Source organism: Rutidosis leptorrhynchoides, chromosome 11 (genome assembly GCF_046630445.1).
Source record: "Rutidosis leptorrhynchoides isolate AG116_Rl617_1_P2 chromosome 11, CSIRO_AGI_Rlap_v1, whole genome shotgun sequence".
NCBI lineage: Eukaryota > Viridiplantae > Streptophyta > Magnoliopsida > Asterales > Asteraceae > Rutidosis > Rutidosis leptorrhynchoides.
In genome coordinates this window covers 397,080,947-397,094,921 of record NC_092343.1, presented here as the reverse complement: position 1 = coordinate 397,094,921, position 13,975 = coordinate 397,080,947, and positions in this window count along the sequence as shown.

The following is a 13,975-nucleotide window of genomic DNA, read 5'->3' as shown; positions in this document are numbered from 1 at the left end:
GCCCAAAGTCGACAAAAGAGCTACGCTGACATTAAAAGAAAAGATATAGAATTTGAAATTGGAGAGATGGTCATGCTTAAAGTTGCACCTTGGAAAGGCGTTGTTCGATTTGGTAAACGAGGGAAATTAAATCCAAGGTATATTGGACCATTCAAGATTATTGATCGTGTCGGACTAGAAGCTTACCGACTTGAGTTACCTCAACAACTCGCAGCTGTACATAACACTTTCCACGTCTCGAATTTGAAAAAATGTTTTACTAAAGAAGATCTCACTATTCCGTTAGATGAAATCTAAATCAACGAAAAACTTCAATTCATCGAAGAACCCGTTGAAATAATGGATCGTGAGGTTAAAAGACTTAAGCAAAATAAGATACCAATTGTTAAGGTTTGTTGGAATGCTTGTAGAGGACCCGAGTTCACCTGGGAGCGTGAAGATCAGATGAAGAAGAAATACCCGCATCTATTTCCAGAAGATTCTTCAATACCTTCAACAGCTTAAAATTTCGGGACGAAATTTATTTAACGGGTAGGTACTGTAGTGACCCGAACTTTTCCATGGTTATATATATTAATTGAGATTGATATTTACATGATTAAATGTTTCCAACATGTTAAGCAATCAAACTTGTTAAGACTTGATTAATTGAAATAGGTTTCATATAGACAATTGACCACCCAAGTTGACCGGTGATTCACGAACGTTAAAACTTGTAAAAACTATATGATGACATATATATGGATATATATATATATATATATATATATATATATATATATATATATATATATATATATATATATATATATATATATATATATATATATATATATATATATATATATATATATATATATATATAGTTAACATGATATTATGATAAGTAAACATATCATTAAATATATTAACAATGAACTACATATGTAAAAACAAGACTACTAACTTAATGATTTTTAAACGAGACTTATATGTAACGATTATCGTTGTAAAGACATTTAATGTATATATATCATACTAAGAGATATTCATACATGATAATATCATGATAATATAATAATTTAAAATCTCATTTGATATTATAAACATTGGGTTAACAACATTTAACAAGATCGTTAACCTAAAGGTTTCAAAGCAACACTTACATGTAACGACTAACGATGACTTAACGACTCAGTTAAAATGTATATACATGTAGTGTTTTAATATGCATTTATACACTTTTGAAAGACTTCCATACACTTATCAAAATACTTCTACTTAACAAAAATGCTTACAATTACATCCTCGTTCAGTTTCATCAACAATTCTACTCGCATGCACCCGTATTCGTACTCGTACAATACACAGCTTTTAGATGTATGTACTATTGGTATATACACTCCAATGATCAACTCTTAGCAGCCCATGTGAGTCACCTAACACATGTGGGAATCATCATTTGGCAACTAGCATGAAATATCTCATAAAATTACAAAAATATGAGTAATCATTCATGATTTATTTACATGAAAAATAAAATTACATATCCTTTATATCTAATCCATACACCAACGACCAAAAACACCTACAAACACTTTCATTCTTCAATTTTCTTCATCTAATTGATCTCTCTCAAGTTCTATCTTCAAGTTCTAAGTGTTCTTCATAAATTCTACAAGTTCTAGTTACATAAAATCAAGAATACTTTCAAGTTTGCTAGCTCACTTCCAATCTTGTAAGGTGATCATCCAACCTCAAGAAATCTTTGTTTCTTACAGTAGGTTATCATTCTAATACAAGGTAATAATCATATTCAAACTTTGGTTCAATTTCTATAACTATAACAATCTTATTTCAAGTGATGATCTTACTTGAACTTGTTTTCGTGTCATGATTCTGCTTCAAGAACTTCGAGCCATCTAAGGATCCGTTGACGCTAGATCTATTTTTCTATTTTACAGTAGGTTTATCCAAGGAACTTAAGGTAGTAATGATGTTCATAACATCATTCGATTCATACATATAAAGCTATCTTATTCGAAGGTTTAAACTTGTAATCACTAGAACATAGTTTAGTTAATTCTAAACTTGTTCACAAATAAAAGTTAATCCTTCTAACTTGACTTTTAAAATCAACTAAAAACATGTTCTATATCTATATTATATGCTAACTTAATGATTTAAAACCTGGAAACACGAAAAACACCGTAAAACCGGATTTACGCCGTCGTAGTAACACCGCGGGCTGTTTTCGGTTAGTTAATTAAAAACTATGATAAACTTTGATTTAAAAGTTGTTATTCTGGTAAAATGATTTTTATTATGAACATGAAACTATATCCAAAAATTATGGTTAAACTCAAAGTGAAAGTATGTTTTCTAAAATGGTCATCTAGACGTCGTTCTTTCGACTGAAATGACTACCTTTACAAAAATGACTTGTAACTTATTTTTCCGACTATAAACCTATACTTTGTCTGTTTAGATTCATAAAATAGAGTTCAATATGAAACCATAGCAATTTGATTCACTCAAAACGGATTTAAAATGAAGAAGTTATGGGTAAAACAAGATTGAATAATTTTTCTCATTTTAGCTACGTGAAAATTGGTAACAAATCTATTCCAACCATAACTTAATCAACTTGTATTGTATATTATGTAATCTTGAGATACCATAGACACGTATACAATGTTTCGACCTATCATGTCGACACATCTATATATATTTCGGAACAACCATAGACACTCTATATGTGAATGTTGGAGTTAGCTATACAGGGTTAAGGTTGATTCCAAAATATATATAGTTTGAGTTGTGATCAATACTGAGATACGTATACACTGGGTCGTGGATTGATTCAAGATAATATTTATCGATTTATTTCTGTACATCTAACTGTGGACAACTAGTTGTAGGTTACTAACGAGGACAGCTGACTTAATAAACTTAAAACATCAAAATGTATTAAAAGTGTTGTAAATATATTTTGAACATACTTTGATATATATGTACATATTTGTTATAGGTTCGTGAATCGACCAGTGGCCAAGTCTTATTTCCAACGAAGTAAAAATCTGTGAAAGTGAGTTATAGTCCCACTTTTAAAATCTAATATTTTTGGGATGAGAATACATGCAGGTTTTATAAATGATTTACAAAAATAGACACAAGTACGTGAAACTACATTCTATGGTTGAATTATCGAAATCGAATATGCCCCTTTTTATTAAGTCTGGTAATCTAAGAATTAGGGAACAGACACACTAATTGACGCGAATCCTAAAGATAGATCTATTGGGCCTAACAAACCCCATCCAAAGTACCGGATGCTTTAGTACTTCGAAATTTATATCATATCCGAAGGTTGTCCCGGAATGATGGGGATATTCTTATATATATGCATCTTGTTAATGTCGATTACCAGGTGTTCACCATATGAATAATTTTATCTCTATGTATGGGATGTATATTGAAATATGAAATCTTGTGGTCTATTATTATGATTTGATAATATATGGGTTAAACCTATAGCTCACCAACATTTTTGTTGACGTTTTGAGCATGTTTATTCTCAGGTGATTATTAAGAGCTTCTGCTGTCGCATACTTAAATAAGGACGAGATTTGGAGTCCATGCTTGTATAATATTGTGTAAAAACTGCATTCAAGAAACTTATTTTGTTGTAACATATTTGTATTGTAAACCATTATGTAATGGTCGTGTGTAAACAGGATATTTTAGATTATCATTATTTGATAATCTACGTAAAGCTTTTTAAACCTTTATTGATGAAATAAAGGTTATGATTTGTTTTAAAATGAATGCAGTCTTTGAAAAACGTCTCATATAGAGGTCAAAACCTCGCAACGAAATCAATTAATATGGAACGTTTTTAATCAATAAGAACGGGACATTTCACGTTGCACCTTGGAGTTGGTCAAACAAATCGCCAATCCGAGGTAATGGATAAAGATTCTTGATCATCACTTTATTTAACTCCCGATAATCGATGCACATCCGCATACTTCCATCCTTCTTTTTCACGAATAAAACCGGAGCGCCCCATGGCGAAGCACTTGGTCGAATAAAACCCTTCTCAAGCAACTCTTGAGTTTGATTTGACAACTCTTGCATTTCCATCGGTGCTAAGTGATAAGGAGTTTTAGCAATGGGAGTAGCTCCCGGAACCAACTCAATGCGAAATTCAACTTGTCTTTCCGCCGGAACACCCGGTAACTCATCCGGAAAAACGACTTCAAACTCACTAACCACTGGAATTTCATGAATGGGTGGTGGCTCATCACAAGTATCAACAACATGGGCAAGAAATGCCATGCCACCACTATCAAGGAGACGACGTGCCTTTGCAAAAGTGCATATCGGCACAAGTCTTCTACGCTTATCACCGTGAATAATCAACTCTCCCCCACTCGGGGCTTTCACCCGAATATATTTTCCATGGCATGCAATATCGGCTCTATTATGATCGAGCCAATCCATACCAACAACGATATCGAAATCACCCAAAGTCATCGGGATGAGATCAATCTTAAAGTTTTTGGCACCAAAAATGACATCACAATTTTTACGCACATCAACCCTCTAACTGTGGACAACTGGGTTGTAATTATATTTTGTAATTATATTTTGATCATACTTAGATATATATGTACATATTTGTATAGGTTCGTGAATCGATTCGTGGCCAAGTCTTATTTCCGAGGAAGGAAATATCTGTGAAAGTGAGTTATAGTCCCACTTTTAAAATCTAATATTTTTGGGATGAGAATACATGCATGTTTTATAAATGATTTACAAAATAGACGAAAGTACGTGAAATTACATTCTATGGTTGAATTATCGAAATCAAATATGCCCCTTTTTATTAAGTCTGGTAATCTAAGAATTAGGGAACAGACACCCTAATTGACGCGAATCCTAAAGATATATCTATTGGGCCTAACAAACCCCATCCAAAGTACCGGATGCTTTAGTACTTCGAAATTTATATCATATCCGAAGGGTATCCCGGAATGATGGGGATATTCTTATATATGCATCTTGTTAATGTCAGTTACCAGGTGTTCACCATATGAATGATTTTTATCTCTATGTATGGGATGTGTATTGAAATATGAAATCTTGTGGTTTATTGTTACGATTTGATATATATAGGTTAAACCTATAACTCACCAACATTTTTGTTGACGTTTAAAGCATGTTATTCTTAGGTGAATATTAAGAGCTTCTGCTGTTGCATACTAAAATAAGGACAAGATTTGGAGTCCATGTTTGTATGATATTGTGTAAAAACTGCATTCAAGAAACATATGTCGATGTAATATATTTCTATTGTAAACCATTATGTAATGGTCGTGTGTAAACAATATATTTTAGATTATCATTATTTGATAATCTACGTAATGTTTTTAAAACCTTTATTGATAAAATAAAGGTTATGGTTGTTTTAAAAATGAATACAGTCTTTGAAAAACGTCTCATATAGAGGTCAAAACCTCGCAACGAAATCAATTAATATGGAACGTTTATAATAAATATGAACGGGACATTTCAGTTGGTATCAGAGCGTTGGTCTTAGAGAACCAGAAAATTTGCATTAGTGTGTCTTATCGAGTTTGTTAGGATGCATTAGTGAGTCTGGACTTCGACCGTGTTTTCTTTAAAAATGATTGCTTAACATTTTTGTTGAAACTATATATTATTAACATGTAAATATTATGTGATATATTAATCTCTTAACATGTTTGATATTGTGTGATAGATGTCTACCTCTAGCACAAATCCCATTGACTCACCTAATAATAACGAAGAGTCGAATATATATTGGCAAGATTCTCAAGTTCCCGAAGAACCGGAAGAAGAGGAACCGGAAGAAGAGGAACCAGAAGAAGAGGAACCAGAAAAAGAAGAGGTTCCGGAGTGGGGAATAGTAGGAACCACAGAAAACCAGTCAAATAAAAGAAAATCCTCAACCAATGGACCAAAGTTAATAATGGTCAATGGTGTTTCCGCTAAGGAAGCAAAATATTGGGAAAATTACCAATTTTCTGATGAATCAGATCCTGATGAGGATTCCGATGATGTTATAGAAATTACCCTGACCTAATTTAATGAGGCAAAAGAAAATATTAAGGGAAAAGGCATCAAAATAGAGAAATCTGATTCCGACCCCGATGAACTTTATATGTTCCGTCAACACCCGTATTTTCAATATCGTGACAATAACCCGGGAACCTCTAAACCACCAGGTTTTTCTAAACCAATGTTAAAAACGACGACTCGTATTAGAGGAACATCATATATCCCTAGAAAATTAAGAAAACGAACCAAGTCCGAAGAAGAAGAAACGAGTGAGTCGGATTAAAGAGTTGTAATCATGTTGTGTAATATATGTAATATAGTGTGCTTGTACTTTTATGTTTTATGTAAAAATTGCTTGTATGGTTTGTTAATTATCTTTTACGAATCTAATCCTTGTCTATTTTACAGTATAAAAACAAAATGGACGTTAAGGGTAGACAACCGAATATTTTAGAAGACCTACCAGAGGATATGATTGAAGAAATCTTGTCTAGAGTCGGTCAGAATTCATCAGCACATTTAGTTATGGCTAAATTAACTTGTCAAACATTTGAAAGACTTTCCAGAAATGCCTTAGTTTATAAAAGGCTTTCCTTTGATAGGTGGGGTATATCACATTGGGGAGACCGTAAGTTACGCCGTGTTTTCTTTAAAGCATTAAATGCGGGGAACCCAAATGCAATTTTACGCTACGGGTTAAGAACCTATTTTGACTCAACATATCCCAACATAGGATTTCATTAATTAGAAATAGCATCTAACATGCAACATAAAGAAGCATGTTATGCTTACGGGTTAGTGATGTTCGCTTCTTACCAAGGTGAGAAAAAGAACATCGGATTGCAGCTTTTAAATAAAACTTTTTCACAAGTGACGGATTCAGTAGTTGGGGTGAGAAACAAGGTTTTTAGATTATTACGGGGCTGTTGGACATTACGAAACCCTCGTCCTTTTGACGACCTTACAACATGCTGCCTAGCTAATGGTCATAACGGTTATTTTCCACAAGACCAAGGATGGGAAGTCGTCTTAGTAAAACCAAAATGCATGACTTGTTTCTGGACTTATGAATTACGTGTCTTTATTTCCTTTGCTGAACAACTTGCGTATTAACTAGATTTATCTTCAAAACTGTCTTGTATCATAGTGTACTATATTTCATGTTATATGTAATATAGCGAAGTTGTAAATTTGAAGAATATTTGTATGTGATATATTATTATAATCAGTTTTTCATATGGAACTGTCGTAGTTGAATTGTATATTAGCTACTAAGTATGAACTTAACGGGTAGGTAGTACCCGAATTTAAACTTATAAAACGCTAATATGAAGAAAAAGCTTTTATAAATGACTTCATATTATGCTACGAGATACTATTGACTACTCTTAATATTCTGTATGATTAACTTGTTTCATTTGACTATTTTGAAGGAAATGACACCGACTACTTGACACACCTTGAATATGAGTGAAGAGGAATTTCGTGCCTTTCTTGCTTCAAACATAGCCGCAGTACAGGCCGCACTACATACCAACAATAACTCTGAATCTAGCATTACAGCTAACGGCACAAGAAATCGTGTAGGATGCTCCTACAAAGAATTCACTGCCTGCAAACCTTTGGAATTTGATGGAACCGAAGGACCAATTGGATTGAAACGGTGGACCGAGAAAGTCGAATCGGTGTTTGCCATAAGTAAGTGTACGGAAGAGGATAAAGTGAAGTACGCTACGCATACCTTCACAGGTATTGCGTTAACATGGTGGAATACCTATCTAGAGCAAGTGGGACAAGATGCTGCTTACGCGCTACCGTGGTCAGCATTCAAGCACTTGATGAACGAGAAGTACCGTCCCAGAACCGAGGTCAATAAGCTCAAGTCAGAACTTAGAGGGTTACGAACACAGGGATTCGATATTAATTCGTACGAAAGATGATTCACAGAATTGTGCCTATTGCGTCCGAGAGCGTTCGAAGATGAGGAAGAGAAGATCGACGCGTTTGTGAAAGGGTTACCAGAGAGAATCCAAGAAGATATAAGTTCACAAGAGCCTACCTCCATACAAAAGGCATGTAGAATGGCTCACAAATTAGTGAACCAGATTGAGGGAAGAATTAAAGAACAGGCGGCCGAATAGGCCAACGTGAAGTTAGTCAAAAGAAAGTGGGAGGAAAACGGTGATAAGAGTCACCAAAACAACAACAACTATCCTAACAATCGCAACATCAATTGCAACTACAACAAACGTCACAACAACAACAACAACAACTACAACAATCGTCCCAACAACAATAACAACCACAACAACAACAACAATCAGAAGCAGCTATGCCAAAGGTGTGAAAAGTATCACTCGGGGTTCTGTACCAAATTTTGCAACAAGTGTAAAAGAAATGGTTATAGCGTAGCAAAGTCTGAGGTCTACGGACCAGGGGTTAACAGAACGAAAGGAACAAATGGTGTCTGAACGAGTAATGGCGGAGCAAGTAGTGTCGGAGCAAGTTATGCCAATGTAGTTTGTTATAAATGTGGAAAACCGGGCCACATTATTAGAAATTGCCCGAACCAGGAGAACACGAATGGACAAGGCCGCGGAAGAGTTTTTAATATTAATGCGGCAGAGGCACAGGAAGACCCGGAGCTTGTTACGGGTACGTTTCTTATCGACAATAAATCTGCTTACGTTTTATTTGATTCGGGTGCGGATAGAAGCTATATGAGTAGAGATTTTTGTGGTAAATTAAGTTGTCCATTGACGCCATTGGATAGTAAATTTTTACTCGAATTAGCAAACAGTAAATTAATTTCAGCAGATAATATATGTCAGAATCGAGAAATTAAACTGGTTAAGTGAAACATTTAAGATTGACTTGATACCAGTAGAGTTAGGGAGTTTTGATGTGATAATCGGTATGGACTGGTTGAAAGAAGTGAAATCAGAGATCGTTTGTTACAAAAATGCAATTTGCATTATACGAGAAAATGGAAAACCCTTAATGGTGTACGGAGAAAAGAGCAACGCGAAGCTAAATCTTATTAGTAATTTGAAGGCGCAAAAGTTAATAAGAAAGGGTTGCTATGCTGTTCTAGCACACATCGAGAAAGTACAAACTGAAGAAAAGAGCATCAATGATGTTCTCGTCGCAAAAGAATTTCCCGATGTATTTCCGAAAGAATTACCGGGATTACCTCCACACCGATCCATTGAATTTCAAATAGATCTTGTACCGGGAGCTGCACCAATAGCTCGTGCTCCATACAGACTCGTACCCAGCGAAATGAAGGAACTTCAAAGCCAATTACAAGAACTTCTAGAGCGTGGTTTTATACGACCAAGTACATCACCATGGGGAGCTCCTGTTTTGTTTGTCAAGAAGAAGGATGGTACATTTAGATTGTGTATTGACTACAGAGAGTTGAACAAACTTACCATCAAAAACCGTTATCCACTGCCGAGAATTGACGACTTATTTGATCAACTACAAGGCTCGTCGATTTATTCAAAAATCGATTTACGTTCTGGATATCATCAAATGCGAGTAAAGGAGGATGATATTCCAAAAACTGCTTTTAGGACGCGTTATGGTCATTACGAGTTTATGGTTATGCCGTTTGGATTGACTAACGCACCAGCTGTGTTCATGGATCTTATGAACCGAGTGTGTGGGCTATATCTTGACAAGTTTGTCATTGTTTTCATCGATAACATACTTATTTACTCAAAGAATGATCAAGAGCACGAAGAACATTTGAGAAAAGTGCTAGAAGTATTGAGGAAAGGAAAACTGTACGCTAAGTTTTTAAAGTGTGCATTTTGGTTGGAAGAAGTTCAATTTCTCGGTCACATAGTGAACAAAGAAGGTATCTAGGTAGACCCGGCAAAAATCGAAACCGTTGAAAAGTGGGAAACCCCAAAAACTCCGAAGCATATACGTCAATTTTTAGGATTGGCTGGTTACTACAGAAGATTCATCCAAGATTTCTCCAAAATAGCAAAACCCTTGACTGCATTAACGCATAAAGGGAAGAAATTTGAATGGAAGGATGAACAAGAGAAGGCGTTTCAGTTATTGAAGAAAAAGCTAACTACGGCACCTATATTGTCATTGCCTGAAGGGAATGATGATTTTGTGATTTATTGTGACGCATCAAATCAAGGTCTCAGTTGTGTATTAATGCAACGAACGAAGGTGATTGCTTATGCGTCTAGACAATTGAAGATTCACGAGCAAAATTATACAACTCACGATTTTGAATAGGGTGTTGTTGTTTTTGCATTAAAGACTTGGAGGCATTATTTATATGGGGTCAAAAGTATTATATATACCGACCACAAAAGTATCCAACATATATTTAATCAGAAGCAACTGAATATGAGACAATGCAGGTGGATTGAACTGTTGAATGATTATGATTTTGAGATTCGATACCACCCGGGGAAGGCGAAAGTGGTAGCCGACGCTTTGAGTAGAAAGGACAGAGAACCTATACGGGTAAAAGCTATGAATATAATTATTCGTACTAACCTTACTACTCAAATAAAGGAGGCGCAACAGGGGGTTGTAAAAGAAGAAAAGTTGAAGAATGAGATACCCAAAGGATTAGAGAAACATCTTAATATTCGGGAAGACGGAACCCGATATAGGGATGATAGAATTTGGGTACCAAGGTTTGGAGATGTGAGAGAAATGATACTTAAAGAAGCACATAAAACCAGATATTCAATACATCCCAGAGCGGGGAAGATGTATAAAGATCTCAAGAAACACTTTTGGTGGCCGGGTATGAAAGCCGATATTACTAAATATGTAGGAGATTGTTTGACATGTTCTAAGGTCAAAGCTGAACATCAGAAACCATCAGGTCTACTACAACAACCTGAAATCCCAGAATGGAAATGGGAAAACATTACCATGGATTTCATTACTAAATTGCCAAGGACTGCAAGTGGTTATGATACTATTTGGGTAATAGTTGATCGTCTCACCAAGTCAGCACACTTCCTGCCAATGAGAGAAGATGACAAAATGGAGAAGTTGGCGCGATTGTATTTGAAGGAGGTTGTCTCCAGACATGGAATACCCGTCTCTATTATCTCTGATAGGGATGGTAGATTTGTTTCAAGGTTCTGGCAGACGTTGCAACAAGCATTGGGGACTCGTCTAGACATGAGTACTGCCTATCATCCACAAACTGATGGGCAGAGTGAAAGGACGATACAAACGCTTGAAGACATGCTACGATCATGTGTTATTGATTTCGGAAACAGTTGGGATCGACATCTACCATTAGCAGAATTTTCCTACAACAACAGTTATCATTCTAGTATTGAGATGGCGCCGTTTGAGGCACTTTATGGTAGAAAGTGCAGGTCTATGATTTGTTGGAATGAAGTGGGGGATAGACAGATTATGGGTCCGGAGATAATACAAGAAACTACCGAGAAAATCATCCAAATTCAACAACGATTGAAAACCGCCCAGAGTCGACAAAAGAGCTACGTGGACAGTAAAAGAAAAGATATAGAGTTTGAAATTAGAGAAATGGTCATGCTTAAGGTTTCACCTTGGAAAGGCGTTGTTCGATTTGGTAAACGGAGGAAACTAAATCCAAGGTACATTGGACCATTCAAGATTATAGATCGTGTCGGACCAGTAGCTTACCAACTGGAGCTACCTTAACAACTCGCGGCTGTACATAACACTTTCCACATCTCGAATTTGAATAAATGTTTTGCTAAAGAAGATCTCACTATTCCGTTGGACGAAATCAAAATCAATGAAAAACTTCAGTTCATTGAAGAACCCGTCGAAATAATGGATAGTGAGGTTAAGAGACTTAAGAAAAACAAGATACCGATTGTTAAGGTTCGATGGAATGCTCATAGAGGACCCGAGTTCACCTGGGAGCGTGAAGATCAGATGAAGAAGAAATATCCGCATATATTTCCAGAAGATTCGTCAACACCTTCAACAGCTTAAAATTTCGGGACGAAATTTATTTAACGGGTAGGTACTGTAGTGACCCGAACTTTTCCATATTTATATATATTAATTGAGATTAATATTTACATGACTAAATGTTTCCAACATGTTAAGAAATCAAACTTGTTAAGACTTGATTAATTGAAATAGGTTTCATATAGACAATTGACCACCCAAGTTGACCGGTGATTCACGATGGTTAAAACTTGTAAAAAAAACTATACGATGACATATATATGGTTATATATATAGTTAACATGATTTTATTAAAAGTAAGTATCTCATTAGGTATTTTAACAATGAGTTATATACATAAAAATGAGACTATTAAATTAAGAAACTCGAAAACGATATATATAATGATTATCGTTATAACAACGTCTTACTAGGTACATATGAATCATATTAAGATAATGATACACTTGGTTAATTATGTTAAATGATAAGTAAATATATCATTAAGTGTATTAACAATGAACTACATATGTAAAAATAAGACTACTAACTTAATGATTTCGAAACGAGACATATATGTAACGATTATCGTTGTAACGACATTTAACTGTATATATCATACTAAGATATATTATATATCATAATATCATGATAATGTAACAATTTAACATCTCATTTGATATAATAAACAATGGGTTAACAACATTTAACAAGATCGTTAACCTAAAGGTTTCAAAACAACATTTACAGTTCAAATGTATATACATGTAGTGTTTTAATATGTATTCATACAATTTTGAAAGACTTCAAGACACTTATCAAAATACTTCTACTTAACAAAAATGCTTACAATTACATCCTCATTCAGTTTCATCAACAATTCTACTCGTATGCACCCGTATTCGTACTCGTACAATACACAGCTTTTAGATGTATGTACTATTGGTATATACACTCCAATGATCAGCTCTTAGCAGCCCATATGAGTCACCTAACATATGTGGGAACCATCATTTGGCAACTAGCATGAAATATCTAATAAAATTACTAAAATATTAGTAATCATTCATGACTTATTTACATGAAAACAAAATTACATATCCTTTATATCTAATCCATATACCAACGACAAAAAACACATACAAACACTTTCATTCTTCAATTTTCTTCATCTAATTGATCTCTCTCAAGTTCCATCTTCAAGTTCTAAGTGTTCTTCTTAAATTCCATAAGTATAGTTTCATAAAAATCAAGAATACTTCTAAGTTTGCAAGTCTACTTCCAAGCCTTCTAATCCATTCCATTTAATCATCTAAGATCAAGGAACCTTTTTTATTTATAGTAGGTTATCTTTCTAATTCATGGTAATATTCATATTCAAACTTTGATTCAATTTCTACAACTATAACAATCTTATTTCGAGTAAAAATCTTACTTGAACTTGTTTTCGTGTCATTATTCTGCTTCAAGAACTTTCAAGCTGTAACATCCCGCCTTTTTCCATTTACTTTTCTGTTATACTAATATAAAGTCCGTTATATGTTTATAACATCTCCCGTTGATACGCGTTTTAAATTATCTCGTTTAGGTAATTCCCGCACCCGAACGAAAGTTGAGGGACTAAACTTGACAAGGGATCAAACCCTTGACTAGGTCAAAGGGTCAACCCCTTTCACCCATTCATTTCCACCTCCATCTCTCTCTCTTTCTCTCTAGCAAGAACACACACCCAAAACCAAATTCATTCAATCATCATCTAAATCCGATCTAGGAGGCTTACAACAAAATAAATTACATATTCGTGATCCTCTCTTCATCCTCTTCATTTTGGTACCAACTTCATCTCGTTTGGGTAACATTTCTAAAACTCTAGATTTCTCTAAATTCGTGTTTTTGACTTGAAATGGTGTTAGTTAGTGTCTATGGCTCATTGTGATGTCGTGTA